The 16,346-nt window shown below is 43.1% G+C and overlaps 1 protein-coding gene across 1 annotated transcript in view; it reads left to right on the forward strand.

The window, feature by feature from the left end:
- Nucleotides 1-16,346, forward strand: part of LOC141988780 (uncharacterized) — a 174,177-nt gene that overhangs the window by 88,340 nt on the left and 69,491 nt on the right. Inside the window, exon 2 of the mRNA XM_074954731.1 lies at nt 6,313-6,619. The gene's annotated coding sequence lies outside the window, so the exon portion shown is untranslated. The remainder of the gene's footprint in view (nt 1-6,312; nt 6,620-16,346) is intronic.

The raw sequence follows: 16,346 nt of genomic DNA on the forward strand, positions 1-16,346 counted from the left end.
ACTAGTTAAGTTACGTAAGCTGCATAACTTGATTCATTGTAAGTTGCATCGACTTAAAGTGGTGTCTACACCGTGCTATGTCTATGGGAGACGCTCTCCCATTGACATAGCTTCCGCTTCTCATTGAGGTGGATTAATTAAGTTGATAGGTGAGCGCTCGCCCATCGACTTACCGTGTTTTCATCAGACTCGCTACAAGTTGTCTTTATATCCTGAACAGATACAGCGCAGGTAGCTTGAATACAAATTGCTTTAACCCCTAACCCTGTCTGCCACACTAATGTACCTGCTTTCTGATATTAGGGGTGAGAGTGAGAGTTCCATCTTCAGAAACTCAGTCCCACTTAGGGTACCAATTTGTGATATGGGGTTGAGATGCTTACTCATTTCACAAAGGTCACCTCAGCTGCCATCTGATGGTAGTGACTTTCAGTTCCTTGGATGTTAACACATCAGTCTTGAAGCCTTTGTAGTTCCACCTATCTGAGCCATGCAGTACCATTGCATATTTGTTTAAAAGATATGTTCAGTATTGTGATATCATCCCATGCCTCAAAACTTCAATATGTTCTGTTCAGCAGAATCTAAAAGTTTATGTTAAGCCCTCTTTCTTCTCTGGGAAAGGTAGATGTAGTCTTCATATTTTTCAGAAACAATTAAATCACCAGATCTGCCTGCCCTAGCTGAGGATTGTTAACAGCTTTAGCTGCCATTGCTTTAAAATGCTGGTCAATACCAGGCATTAGTTGTAAGGTACTCTTGGCCAAGGTTGTTTTAAGTTTAAAAAAAAAACAAACCCAAAATAATGTAGGGTTTAGGTTTGAGTTGTGCTTAACAGAATTCTCTGCTTGGCAAATACACTACTGACATTTTGTCAGTTTAAAAAATAAATTAGGTAACTGCTATATCTGTCCTTCAGTTCCTCTGCCAGATTTTGTCATTTTACAGCCACATTTTCCTATATTTTTAGACAGTCATTTCTCTCCTTTTGCTATATGGAAGAGTCACACAAAAAACAAGAGAAATTGATTTATTGTATTTAATTCATTTAACTGTTTCCCCTGCGTAGTCCAAAAGGGCTTCATTTGCTCAAAATACACCAAAAAAGAAATAATTTTTTCTGATTTTTTCAATTTTAGCAATTTTAGGATTTATAGCAGGCCAAAAATTGTTGAAATAGTAGTTTTAAGTTGATGCCCCTTTTAAGAATTCTGAAGATTCTCATATGCTGATGCTATATATTTCAGGGATATACTAAGATTGCAGAATTTTGGAAGCTCATTTCTCAGCACGAGTCAAATCTTGGATTTAACACTTCAGGTTTCTCTTAAATTTTCTGTTACTTGATATGATTAGTTGGGGTTTAAAAAGAAGAGCGTTAATCAGAATCAGCATATTGGTAGCCAGAGTAGTAATATAAAGGCAATGGAAATCCAAGGTATTGCCAGAAAAAAAAAATTATCTTCAGAAGAGGCAGCCAAACATGAAAATATACTTTTTGGACTAGAAAATGAGTATGATATTTTGAGTATGTGGGATCCATTCTTGGCATACATCATTGATTATTAATCCCTTTAAGGTCTTGTTTGAAGAAATGAGGATGGCTTTTAGGGGAAAAACTAATTTAAAATATATATTTTCATAGGAATATAATTGCCAGACTGGATCAGAGCAGTGGTCCATGTAGTTCAGTGCCCTGTTGCTGACTGTGGGCAAAACCGTTATGGAAGGAAAAAGCAGGTAGACTGTGTAGGAAAAGGAACTATTACAGTGAAAGTTTCTATGTTACTAGATGCTGCTCTGTGCAGTCACATGCAAATGACATGAGTTGGGATTTTGGGGGAAGTAATATGACCCATTTGGTGTGGACTGACGAGAGTGGAGAAGTAGATCTAGGGGAGGAATGCATTCTGGGAAGTGTGTGTGGTTTTGGAAGACTCTCTGCCAATTTACTTGCCTCTCATTATTCCCCTGTGTTAGATGAGATTAAATAGTTGGGTGTGTCTGAGCTGGCAGACAAAAGGCCAGTGTAGGTTATGACTTGATGCTTACAAATTTGCAGTTGGCACTGAAGATGTGAAGCAGCTATGTCTAATTCACGTTGCTCGTTTATATAACGAACGCTTAAAATGCTTGGTGGATGTTCTAGTAAATAAATCGCCAGTCTCACTTTGTATTTGTCTGACGTGTTTGCATTCCTCGGGCACATGGTCTAGTACCGAATGGATAATATGGATAATAATGGATAATATTACAACTGGCTTAAGTTTGCAATTACAGAAATTTTGATTTACTTCTCATCCTGTCTTAAGCAAGAAGAATCTGACTTCTAAAGGTCATATTTATACAGTTCCTTCCCAGTACAATATGCATTTTTCATTCCGAAAAAGGGTGTGCGTGGGGAGAGGGGAATTCTTTTCCGTTTCACTGTCTTTTTTTTTTTTTTGGCAGACATTAGAGGAAAAAAAAGTCTCTTGAGTGTTTCCCAAAAACTTGTAATCTTCTGCTTTTTCCAGTCTGATTATTATGTTTTAGTGGGGTCAAGTAGAAATCATTTTATATAATGAGGCTACAAAAAATCCATATCTAAAACTCTCATCAACTGAAGGACAAGTTCTGTGCAAAAAAACAAAACAGTGTTTTTTGGGTATTTGTTCTCTACGAGGTCTAAAAACAGAAGCTGCGGAAGAATTTTTGTAGGACTCTCTCAGCAAGAACCTCGCAGTTCTACTTGAAGAGTCTAGCTTTCGTTTAAAGCAGGGGTGGCCAATCTGAGCCTGAAAAGAAGCTAGAATTTCCCCATGTACGTTGCCTAAGAACCACAGTAATACATCAGCAGCCCCCCCATCAGCTCCCGTCGCTCCCAGCGCCTCCTGTCCACCAGCAGCCCCACCGATCAGCACCTCCCTGCACCTCCTGATCAGCTGTTTTGTGGCATGCAGGAGGCTCTGCGGGGTAGAGGGGAGGAGTGAGGGCACGGCAGGCTCAGGGGAGGGGGCGGGAAGGGGTGGAGTGGGGGCAGGGCCTGTGGCAGAACCAGGGGTTGAGCAGTGAGCACCCCCTGGCACATTGGAAAGTTGGCACCAGGAGCTCCAGCCCCAAAGTCGGTGCCTATACAAGGAACTGCATATTAACTTCTGAAGAGCCGCATGCAGCTCTGAAGCTACAGGTTGGCCACCCCTGATTTAAAGCCATCTCTTTTCCCGTGCCATACTACCACAGTTAAGATCAGCAGAGGCACTCAAGCTGGAGCCTCGATGATATAAACAAGAGGATGCTGCTACTGGGTGTTCTCTGCATGAACCTCACCATTTTTTAATTGTATTTTTCTTTCTTCCCTCTCCTGCAATCATTGTTCTGAGATGGCCTGAATCTGATGATCTTCAGTGCACATTCCAAAGTTCGTCGTCCTCCTCCTCCTCCTTCCCCACTGCAATGGAAAATGGGAGTGAATTATAAGCATAGGAAATGTTTGAGAGGGAGGCAGATTTGAAATTTGTTGCCTGGTAGCTTACTGGTTGTAGGTTCTCACCTACCATTATGATTGCCATCTTACAGAAAAAGATTATTAGTGTGATTAAAATTTTCCAAAGTGCTTTCTGTGCTATGTTTTTTATACCTGTCTACACTCACCATACAAAGGACTACTCACAAATAAATGCAACCAACTCTGAGGAGGAATGTATAAACTGTTCTAGATTATTTGTTTGTTTTTGGTCATTATATCTTGGGCTGTAGCATGGTTGGAGAGACATGAAAGGGAAGTATCACAAAGGGACTTGTGAATGTTGGGGTTTTAAATGCTTTGAAGTGTGTTCACAAGTATTTGTGAATGAGCTCAAAAGTGGAGTCACACCATTAATTCAGCCTTTTCAAACTGAAAATGGACTTTACATCCCCTCCTGGCCGGAATCATAAATTTTCCCTTTGAGGTAGCTTGTCAATTTCATGTAGAAACGTCACACCCTGTGACAAATAAGCAGTTTTATGCCTGCAAAAACAGCTTTTTCTGAATTATTTGAGGTAAGAACTACAAACCTGTAAATTTTCTCAGAATTATTCAAATTATTCCCCTTTCCAAGCCCCCTCCTACTGCTGCTGTTGCTGCCAATGCTGAGAGTATTTTTATTTTTTCCCTAATGGAAGAAATGTCTTGAGCTGCCCTGATAAACAATTTGCTGCGGTAGCCATTTTACAAAATCCAAGTCAAGTGAAGGTACTGCATTCTACTGCTCAGGAATACATGGTTTAATATTCTCTCTCTCTGTGTGTGTTTGTTTGTTTGTTTGAAAACCACTTTCAAAGCCTAGTTAGTGATTGGAAAATAGTTTAGAGATTCTCAGCTGGAAAATTCTAATCAGCCTTTAAAGTTCTGTGTGCTGTGCATATCACAGGTTGCAATCTAACAGCTTTCATAACTTTTTTTGATGTCTTGAGAGAATTATTGCAGGATGAAGGACTAACAACAATTTCCTGTAACGTTTGGATGACGGATAATCCCTGTGTACCATTGGGCTTCATTGTGTTTAGCTGTCAGCAAATGGCCAAGATTATTCCATCTAAAATATAACTGGTAGCAGCTGCTAGTGCTGGGACATCAGTTTGGTTTTTCCATTAGCACTGTTCGCTCGTTAACAGTATGGGATAATGAATTAGAGCAGCAAAGGGCTTTGGAGGGTCTTGTGTTCTCCTGTAGGAAAACTGAGGGTGACGTTGTATAGTATATGTCTGCCTACCATCTCCATGGGTTAACTTGCTTTGAGACCTCCAGGTAAATCCACTTGTCCTCATAAATCTGTCAACCAAGCTAGAAAATGGGGTAAAACACAGGACCCCACTGAAAATGAGGTCTGTTTGAACTGAGCTTCTCTGCATAAATAAATTACAGACAAATGACATCATGTGGCTGTAGGCCCATTGACTGCATTTTACTTCACCCAGAATGTCTGGTCAGATCACAAAATTCCATCCTAATCCTAAACAAAATGCAATTCAACAAGGTGAGATCTCTCCATTAATATAAAGCAGTGTTGGGCATTTTTTTCTATGCAGCAGCACTGAAACCAGGACATGACTGGAATCTCAAACTGGAAGGGAGAATAGCAAAATTTGAGCCGCTCAGTTTTCAAAAATGACCACAGAATATGTTATGAATAAAATGAAACCAAACTGAGCAAAATGAGGTCATAACTGTTTTAAATAATTTCGTTGTGTGTGTTGCCATTAAGATCTAAACGTATGGTCAATTGTGTGCCCACTGCTTTGTGAAATTTCTGGCTGAGCGACTGCATCACTGCCCACTGGCTTTAACAGCTGTTTGGATGCACAAACATATCTAGGTCCTGTGCATCCACAAAGAAGCAAACACTGGAAATGGACCTAGTGAGGCATGTAACCCATCCCCCTTGGCCAGTTCAGGATTCTCCCTTTGGTATTTTTGCCATTGCTTAGTTCAGCCCACGCTCTTCAATAACCTGAGCCATGTAGCTCCCTAAGTTTCCTTTGGGAGACTGCTCCACAGTGTCTCAGACTGTGTGGCTTAGGAAATGTTCATGACAACTCAGCCTTAATCCTCATTCGCTCAGTTTCAGCACCACTGTTTTGATGGTCCCTTGTACCACCCTAAGTGCTTCCTTTCCTCTTTGGTGGTTTACACCCTTGAAATGTTGTACAAAGTGGTCACGGTATAGTGATCATGAGGCCTGGGAGACATAGCTATGATGCAGAGTGCCACAGCTTCTACCTTCCAGTGTAGACGTAGCTGGGTCAACAGCAGCGTTTTTTGTTGATCTAGCTACCATCGCTATTTCTGCACTGCAATAAAACATCTTTAGCTGACCCTTGTCAGCTGACTCGGGCTGCTGGGGTATAAAATTGCCATGTGGACGTTCGGGCTCAGGCTGGAGCCTGAGCTCTCGGACACCGCAAGGCGGGGAGGATCCCAGAGCTTGGGCTCCCGCCCAAGTGTGTGCACTGCAATTTTACAGCTCCATGAGCCTGAGTCAGCTGACATGGGCTAGCTGTGGGTGTTTAATTGCAATGTAGACATACCTCTGGGAGGTGGAGTTACTACCAGGATAGAAGAACTCCTTCTGTTGCTGTAGTAACTTCCCCATAGCATTTGCACTACAGGGTTACGTCCATTGTAACCCCCATGGTACAGCCAAGCCCTGAGTGTATTTACTTGGGTGTTCACGTAAACAGAATTTTAACACTTTTTTTGTTTGCAAACAGATACTGATTTTGTGACAAAAATATATGCATGGTGCAAGAAATAGAAAGCTGATGGACCTCTTCTTGTTTTCTTTGCAGTGAGCCTGGTAGAGGGAAGAGAGTCTGTATAGTGACAGCTTCTGACGTTGCATTTCCCTGCTGCAGTGACCGCTTGTGTGGGGGCACGCCGGAGATAGATGACGCTGCATTGATTTGAGAGTGTCAGAGTGATACTGAAAGCGAGCAGAGCTCGGATAGTCTGGAGGTTTCCGCTTAGGACAGAAAATTCTAAGGGTCATGAAGGTGAACATTTTGGAACTGGAAATATTTTCTACCAGATGGGCCCGATGGGGAGAGGGCACCTTAGCCTGAACTGATGTAGCACAGAACCTAATATCCAGCTCAGGTAAGGCCAACTTGGCTTAAGTTTGTATTGCATTTCTGTGCCACCTTTTTTCTAAATTTTAAAATCGAGTGTGAAACTGGTGCTTCTGAAAGAACTAAATAAATTAGCTGAAATCACTCGTAGTGCATGATTCTTCTCAGATATCTGAACATCTTAGTCTTTTCCTTGCTATTCTGGTTTTGGGCCTTGTAAAACACTGCTAGGTGTGCTAGCTGTGTTGCCTTGTGATGTGTATAAACGGGTACTAAATGAGACCACTATGCTAACTTTTACCTGTAACCCTAGGCAGGATTTAAACTCATCTCCAGAAACCACTAATTCCCTACACCACTTAACTTACATTGTTAGTAACATTATTGGAACAGGTGCTTTTATGAGCCACATATAGATGTAGATTGGGTGTGTGTGTCTATAAAGGTATTTTTCATAGTCTGTGGGTGAGAGTTTCAAAAGTGCCTGAGAGAACTTAGGAGCACAGGTGTCAAGAAAAGTCAGTTGGACTTGTGCTCCTTAGCCCCATAAGTGCTTTTTAAAATTCTTACTTGTGTCTTTCTCCTTGCATTTGTGTGATGATGGTGGTGGTCAGCCACATTTGCATGAAAACAGGATCTTCTGTTTCTTAGGAGTTCATCCCTCTAGATGCTACTTCCTTCCCTAAAGTGATAACCATCCTTAAGAGAGTATTTGAAACCAGAATCTTCCTTTTTTTGCTCCCCTGTAACTTAACAATGGCCAGAATTTGGTTTCTCAGGTGTGGCATGCTGTTGTGGTGTGGATGATTTATGTGGCTGAAGCACCCACACACTCAATATCATAGCTCCATGCCCAGTTGTGATGGATGGGGTTGGGGAACTGCTGGGGCATGTGACCCAAAAGTCCTGGTACCATGGGGGATGTTGACGTTTCAGCGCCAACCAAAACTTTAGTGTCCAGATGTGGAAATGTCTTAAAAGTAGGGGTTGAGACTTTCAGATTTACCTGGGGGATTTAACCACAATAAGGGCAGGTCTACACCGCCACTTAAGTCCATCTAATTTACATTGCTCAGGGATGTGAAAAAGACCCTCTTTGAGCGACGCAAGTTACAGACCTAAGCACTGTCCATACCGGCACTATTTTGGTGGGAGATGCTCTTCCACCAACATAGCTTCTGCCTCTCACGGCGGTGTAGTAATTGTGCTGATGGGAGAGCGTCCTCCTATCGGCATACAGCTTCTTCACCAGACGTGTTACAGAGGCACAGCTGCATCGGTAAAGCCTCGCTGATGTCATCTGCTTGTGTAGACCTACCCTGAGAATTCTGTGGTTAAATCCCCTCGTTGGCTTTTGAAAATCTCATCCAGGTTTTCTAATAAAAATACCGAGACAACCTTTACAATTAGAGCAATGCTAACAGGTAGGCCCTTAACAAAACTGAAGAGAAAGTGTGTCTTACAAATCTGTGTAGAGGAAATGTTTCTGATGCTTGCTGTAAAGGTAGTGGTCTCAGGAGAAGCAGAAGCTCGCCATGTAGTTGAATACTTCCATGTTTCTCACAGGCAGCCACAACCCTTATTTCCTGCTGCTCTGTTCATAACCTTTCCCAGACTATGCTAGCAACACACCAGGTGTGGAGTGCCTTTCTGGTGAGACATGGCTAGATCCTTAGTCGCAGAAATTGCCATCCTGATCAGATCAGTGGTGCACCTAGGGCACTGGCTTGTCCATCCCCTAAAATGCACTGGGAGATTGCCAAGGCTTTAATCTCGTTCTGAAACACAGATAAGATCTATTCTAGGCTATACACTAAAACAGTGATACTCAGACTGCAGCTTGTGAGCTGCAAGTGGCTCTTTGTCTTCTGTGGCTCTTTTCAGCACATATTAAAACACTATGATTTAATTATTAACCAATCAGGATGCTTTTATGCTGTTAACCAATTAAGTTGTCAACTTGCACTAAGTTATTAACTTATTTGCTGAGAGAATTTTATATATATATATGAAAATTAAATATTTCCCATCATATTATTTAAATATGAATAGTATTATAGTAAACGAAACAATGAATTCACACTTCTGTGGCTCTTTTAGGTAATGTTGATCACTAATTTGACTGCTGAACCACTGAGGTCTGAGTATCACTAGGTACCCAACACATGGTTGCATTTGGAGTCTAAACAGATTTTGCGCTTTGTTCCTTTTATATATAATAGTTCAACTGTTCCACTACTGGTTTGAAGGATTTTCTGAATCTGAGGTTATTCCGTTACAAGTCTAGAGCTCCTGTAGGAACACCGGTTTGGTAGTAAGCTTGCCTTAAAGAGAGTACATCCCTCAGAGAGAATCTCACCAACTTGTATTATTTGCTCTTGTTGTGAATTAATGTCTACGGTGACCAGAAGCGTATGAAGGTCTGTTTTCTGTACTTCGATAAAACCACATCTGGGCATTTTAGCCTCTATTATCCTTATGCTCAGTTAGCTGTTTTTTAATTGCAGTAGTTAGCATATCGTGCATTGTACTGTTGCTTTACATGGCTGTGTTTATTCCATGGCACGCAAATGAGTTAATCACTCGGTTATAGCTAATAACAGCTTTACAAGTGACCGTTATTGTTTTACCGGAGAAGGGTAGCAATTGTGAGAGACTGCTGAAGAATACAGATCTGCCTTGTTCGCTATGGATCTCTTTCTTTTCTCTGCAAAAATAAATGATCTGTAAGACCTTCCACTTATTAAATGGTAGAGGCCAGCTTTATTAGGCATGTTCTTCAAAAGAAAATTGCAGGGATTAATTTATACTTTAGACAGTTAAACGTTTACAAATTATATGTTGGATGGTGTTTTTAAAATAGTTTCTAGAAATCCCTGTTCCTGTTTCAATATTTCATGATGGTGGATGCTGTCTGAATAAATTAAATTTTTATTCTTGCTTCCTAGCAGGAGTTTCTCTGATATAAACCAGGATGTCAAGTAAAAGCCGGATTTGTCAAAGTTCTTGTAAGAAGTTACTTATTGATTTTTGGTTGATAAGAGTTTGTAACACTATTTTTAATTTAATATTTTTAGTACTATGAAGTCACGATTGTTTTCTTGTATGCAACACAAATTCTTTCAGTAACTTGTTCTTTGTAAATAGATGTAATTAGAATATCTTCTATAATGCTGTATATTGCAGTTTGCTTAAGAAATTACAAACATTTGATCAATTTCATTTGCTGTAATTGGTGAATGTGGCTTTTCTACTGATGACACTACAATTGCCCATGGTATCAGATTGTGTGTAAAATTATTAAAAAATTAAATGATTGGTATGTGCTAATTGTTCGTCCAAAATCAAGTCTCATTCAGAGGTAGCCCCTTAGTGTAATTAAGGCAATGCTATATCAGGTAATACTTTCATTAATAACGCCCCTCACCTGCCCAAGTGTTTGGGACTTTGTACAAACGGTTAAAACATAATACATTTTAAAAAAAACACAAACAGGTAATCTGAAAACAAAATAAATAGTAAAAATTCAGACAAATGAGCATTATTTAATAACAATAAAGGTTATGAGATTCCTGACAGCATTTAAACCAGAAAATGTGTGTGGAATATACAGTATTGCTGCATTTTCTTTTAAGTGGGGTGGAAAGGCCTGAAACGAATGCTCTATAGGAAGTGAGTTTAAAAACCATAGGGGTAGTCACAGCAAAGCTGGTCACCTGTTGACTTAAGGCGCAATGGTGGCCTATATCCAAATGTAGATACCCTGCCAGGATTAGACTCACTGAGGGTTGCTAGGTTCCTTCCCGCTGAAGGGATAGAATATAGCCATTTCTGTCCCCATTAAAAGTGAACAGGGTCAATATAAAATCAGAGACCTTTCATAGAAGTCTACCATAAGAGTGCAAGGAGAGTATAATATGGTAATGGCTAAATGAGGTAGAAAACAGGACCCTCTCTCACAAAAGAAATAGTAAAGGAAGAGAACAAGAGGTCCATGTTGCCTGTAGAAACATAATGGCCCCATCTTAATTCTAAAATATCATCATCCAGCCTGTACAGCTTGAGTTGAGTCGATTAGCCACCCGCGCTTTCAGAGAGGGGTGAGGTATGAAAGGATTAAGGGAGTATGACTCAACATTCTTGTGAGCACAAGGAGAGTGAATCTAGTTACTCTCCCAATTATCAGTCACTTCAAAAATTGTTTTAAAGTTACCAGCCTTGCATGATGTAAAACTGTCAGAGGTGAAAAGCAGAGTTTGAGTAATTCATCTGACACAGATGCAGTCATCACACCCTCTCCTATCCATTTTGCATTTCATTCTGAACCTACTGAAAGCAACCAATTTCCCTATTTTTAACAGCCTACAGTGGGTCGGGGAAAGGGAAAGATTTCTAAAACAATCTAGAAGTTGTAGTACTCAAACCTGTAGAGGCTCCATTGACTGGATTTTATCGTAACACTAGTTTAGACAAAAGCACTAGAAGATAGAATGTAGAGAACGGTCCTGTCTTGGCTCCCAGAGGGTGAACAAATGATGATCTAATGGTATTTGTCCCACCCTTCCCACCACTCCCTTATTTCTAATTTCTATGATTCTGTAAATACTAAATGAGAATAGAAGTGAAACTAGGAGCAAAATGTTCCTCTCCAATCCATGTGGCAGGGAGCTGCTGTACGTTCTTGTTCTTTACACTGAAGTCCCACTAATGTCAATGGCAGCGCATGTGCCACATGCAAGAAAAATCTGACAGTGTGCAGGAGAAATCTGGCAGTGAGGAGCACGCAAGCAGCATTTTGAGCTAAATGTTAAGCTGTATCTAAATCCTGCTACTTCTTCCTATATTGCATTTCACAGATTTGGCCCTTCCTCTTTATCCACCATTCTAATACTAATCCAGTTCTTTATCTTGCATTTTGATGGTTGAAACCTCTGCCTTTCCAGCCTTGAGTGCTGTAACCTTAGCCTCCTTTTAAAACACTTCTAAGATCTTCTTGTAACGCTGCCTTCAGTGACTCAAGAGTGTGAGTACCAGCCTCAGATTTCACCAACCAATAATCAAGTGTAAATTCCTCAGGCACTAACAGCCTAAACATGGAGCCACAGACAGTCCCCTTGGGCATTCTGATCCATCTTGCCACCCAGGTGAGAATACCTTTGTGATAGATGATCTGTTATACCAAGTTTTTAGGTTACTTCCAGACCCAAAGAACAGCCACTTACTCCGGGTCAGTTGCACCTTAGATCTTACACCAAAGACAACGCTTCTAGCCAACCCTATATATACCCTATATGTATGTATATTAAACTATATACAATTTATTATGTAGGAAAAGGAAATAAGAGTTATTTACAAAGTCAAGGCAGTAAACGTATATACACAAATGTTATAACCTTAAATTTCCAAAGTTGTTAGGAAACCTCTGTATTCAGCAAGCTTTATATGTCCTTTGGGGCTAACCCAGGCTAAGCAGCTGGGGATCTCTTGCTTGTGCTTGGAGTCCAGGCATCATAGAGATAATCAGTTCCTTCTGTTTGGGACTTTTATCCCATGCCTGCCACGTGCTTTGAGCTGCAAACTCAGCTGTTGGGAGGAATTCACTTGCATGAGTCATCTTCATGTGGAGGAGGGCAGAACAAATATCTTTCGTCCTCTTTAACATCCCAGAATAGTCTCTCTGTTGATGGACCTTTCCTGTTGGGCCAGATGTAACACCTTCTGTTGGAGATCAGCATTTCACACTAGTTAATGTCTGTCCCATCTGGTGACTTAGTCACAGAGGCTCACAATACAGTCTTACAATATGGTATACAGAGGGTATAAGTGAAACTAATGCCTGCAGCAACTCACAGGCATTCAATAAAGTCTAAACACTTAATGACATTCCTATAATTCTAATACCTATTTTAACAATATTAACACACAGGTGAGCCAGACTGATTCCAGCTATGTATTTGTCAGTGTCCAATTGAGACATGGGGGCTTTTGTATGAGCTTGGCACCTGGTCTGCCAGTGTCCCCCATCTTCTGGCCAGTCTTTCTGACACATCATCCACTTCAAGTCTCTCCACTGCATACTCTTATCCTTACCTTTAAGGCCGTCCACAGTTAAGCCCTGCATTATCCTATTAACTACCCCCTTTACTCCACAATGGTCTCTTTCTACAAATTTTTCATACAGCTAGCATATGCAAAGAAATTTCTTTTGATTTCTCATCCTTCTTCCTCCACATCCCTTGTTTGCTCTCCCACCTGGTGCATTTTATCTTGAACTAAGGTAGTATATCCTTTTGGGACAGAATGTCTTTTGCTGTTATATCTGTACAGCGCATAGCACAATGGTACTCCAATCTGATTTGGTCCCCAATAAATAGTTCCCATTTTCAGTCCACTTGTAGTCTAATCTGGGGGCAAAGAATGTGTAAACTGATTAAGGGCCATGGGGAAATAACTAAACATTGCTGAAGCAGACAGATATTGCTTACAGCTGTGGTTGCACATAACTAGCAAGGTTGTCCCAAAGCAGCTGATGGAGCGAAAAACTCATTGCTATGTCCATAGGTCGATATACTGAGCTGTGATAAAAGCACCCTTCTAACCCCCAACACCTGTTGTTGGAAGCCAGAGGACTCGCTTGCTGCTTCACAGATTTGGCAGGTGCTTGTACAGAAGGTATTTCTGGAATGAATGCCCTGAATCTCTGTGCAGCAGAAATTACTGTCGAAGTGTAACTGTCATGGACTTCCAATGTTCCAAACACCTGCCAATTAGCAGCTGAACGTGGCTGTGCCAGCTGCTATATCCCAGGCATTGTTATGAACTCCTGCATCTCCCTTTAACACAAATAAATCATCATTTCAGTGCTAGCCAGAACACGAACAGTAAAGAGGCCACTTGCTCAACTTTCCTGTTTGTGGCTTGAGCGACATCTGCTTACCTTGCTGACGAAATCCCCCCCACCCCCATTAATTCTGCAGAACCAATCCACTGATGGAAGAGTGAGCTGGGTTCTACTTTGCCTCACAAAAAAATACTGCTAGATAAATGCTATTTGCAGAATCTGAGTCACTAGTGTGCAGCGTACGTAAGGCAGGATGATCCCAGTTCAGATGTTCAGATCCCAAGTGGAGTTTTTAGGGCTGGCAAGTAGAAAAATCAGCTTTTGAGTTGTAAACTGATCACATTTGATCTGCATGTCAGCAAGAGCATACATAGGAAACAGCATGGTAATGTTCTTCGAGTGCTTGTTTCTTCCAATTCCAATCAGGTGTGCGTGTGCCGTGTGCATGACAGCTGGAAGATTTTTTCCCCTAACAGTATCAGTAGGATTGGCCTGGGCGCCCCCTGGAGTTGCGCCTTCATGGCGCCCAATATGGGGCCCTGCCGACCCGACCCCTTCTCAGTTCCTTCTTACCACTGGTGACAGCTAGTTTGAACTTCCCTCACTCTTGCTTCTGCAAGTGCCTCTAGCAGTGTCCCACTGTCATTTGTATATAGTTAGATTCTTAGTAGTATTAGCAATGTTAGTAGTTTCTCTAAGTTTCCGTTGCAGGGGTTTCCCCCATTTCGTCCCCAACACTGGGGCATGCCTCGGTCGCCAGGGTTCAAACCCTGTCAAGACTGCTGTAAATTGATGTCAGAGAGCAACCCGCACGCTTCTTGTTTGAAGTGCCTTGGCAAGAGTCACCAAAAGGACAAGTGCCGCATTTGCAAAGGGTTTCGGCTGAGGACCCTTAAGGATCATGAGCAGAGACTCGGAATTCTTCTCATGGAGACAGCCCTCCACCCGCAGTCCAACCCCAGGTTGGCAGAGCTCGTGCCGAGAGCCTCGTCCGGCACCAAGGAAGGAGGCTAAGGACTCCTGGCACTGACATGGCGCCAAGCATAAGACTTCTGGTAGGCATCGGTCTTCCTCCTCAGTGCCCCAGAAGAAAAAGAGGAAGGAGAGAGGGCGCTCTCCCCGTCCTAAGCCTAAGGAGCCAGTGACAGGGAGGCCTCAGCCCATCCAGCATATGTTGGGCCCGGCACCTCGCAGGGGCTCACCTTCTCCTGTCCTGCAAGGGGTTCAGTCGAATTGGGCCCACTACTGTTCTCCAGACTGTCATGGTTGGGATATTCAACTCCCCTTCACTCCGGAGACTTTTGATGCGGCACAGGACCTTATTTGCCTGACGGCACCACCTTCTCCAAGGAGGGACAAGGCACTGGTGATAACCTGGCCACCTATCCCATCTAGGGGCAAGCCAGCAATGATGTCGTACTGCTCCCCATCTCTGTGGGGCCACCAGCGTGGGGGGACCACACCAATCCCCTAGATTGGTCTAGATCTCAGTGACACTGGCAGCCTCTTCCGGCGTTGTGGCCACCTCAATGGCAACCACCAGCTCAGTGGCCCTTTTGGACTCCCTGGGCCTATCATCAAGCCCAGGGTCAGAGCCAGGCGCTGAGATCCAGGTTAGCATTGGTTGTGTCGGCATCCTTCCCACCCGTGCAGCAGCTGGCACCGGAGACTACACCGATACCTTCCCCTACTGCTCAGGCCTCTGTGCCGGCACCTACCCCTGTGACTGCGGCACCGGGGTTACAGCAGCCCAACAAACAACGTGACCCTCTTGGGGACGAGGGCAGTGACCAAGGCCATGTGCCGGTGCTCTCATCATCTTCCTCCCCAGATGAGGCCATTGCGGGCACTTCAACAGCCCCCGTCTTGTAGGATAGCAGGGTCCTGCAACAGTTGTTACACAGGGTGGCCCAGAACCTGGGGATCCAGGTAGAGGAGCTGGTAGAGTATGCTGATCCCATGGTGAACATCCTCGCCCCCTCTGGGCCCTCGTGCATTGCGCTGCCACTCATCAAAACTATAACTGAGACCACAAAAATTTTGCGGCAGTTGCTGGCCTCTTTGCCCCCTACAGCGAAGAGAAATGAGAGACTCTGTTTCATCCCCTCAAGGGGATATGAGCATCTCTATTCTCACCCTCCACCCGACTCTTTGGTAGTGGATGCTGCAAACCAAAGGGAGCGTCATGGGTTTCAGGGACCCTCCCCCAAAAATTGGGAAGCGAAAAAGGTGGACTTGTTCAGGAGAAATGTCTACTCCACTGGTGGTTTGCAGCTCCGCATTTCAAACCAGCAGGCTGTCATTAGTAGGTACTCCTTTAATGGCCAATTTTGCTGAGCTATTACCACCAGAATCCTTCTCCGAATTTAATGCCTTGGTGGAGGAAGGCAAACTCATTTCTAGGGCCTCCTTGCAGGCGGCTCTTGATGGTGCTGATGCGGCTGCCCAAACCGTGGCTACAGGGGTGGCCGTGAGAAAGTTCTCTTGGCTCCAGGTCTCTGGGCTTCCTTATGAAGTCCAACAGACCATCCAAGACCTACCCTTTGAAGGTCAGGCCCTTTTCTCTGAAAAGACAGACAGGAGACTGTACAGTTTAAAAGTCTTGAGGGCCACCCTCAAGTCCATGGGCATACACACCACAGCTACACAGCACAGGTACTTCAGGCCACAGCCTCCTCAACGGTTTTACCAACAAAACCGACAGGACGGTTCCCGGAGGAGGAATAGGGGCAGAAGGAAAAGGCACCCATCCTCAGGCCAGGGTATGGCCAACCCAAGCCAGTTTCGGGCCCCAAACCGGCCTTTTGAAGGTGTGGTCAAGGACCGCACACCAGGACAAGAACTGGAGCTACCCTGCCTTACCTTTTCATCCTGACTGTCCCCTTTCTAACGTGCATGGTCCCATATCACTTCA

This window comes from Natator depressus, chromosome 6 (genome assembly GCF_965152275.1).
Source record: "Natator depressus isolate rNatDep1 chromosome 6, rNatDep2.hap1, whole genome shotgun sequence".
NCBI lineage: Eukaryota > Metazoa > Chordata > Testudines > Cheloniidae > Natator > Natator depressus.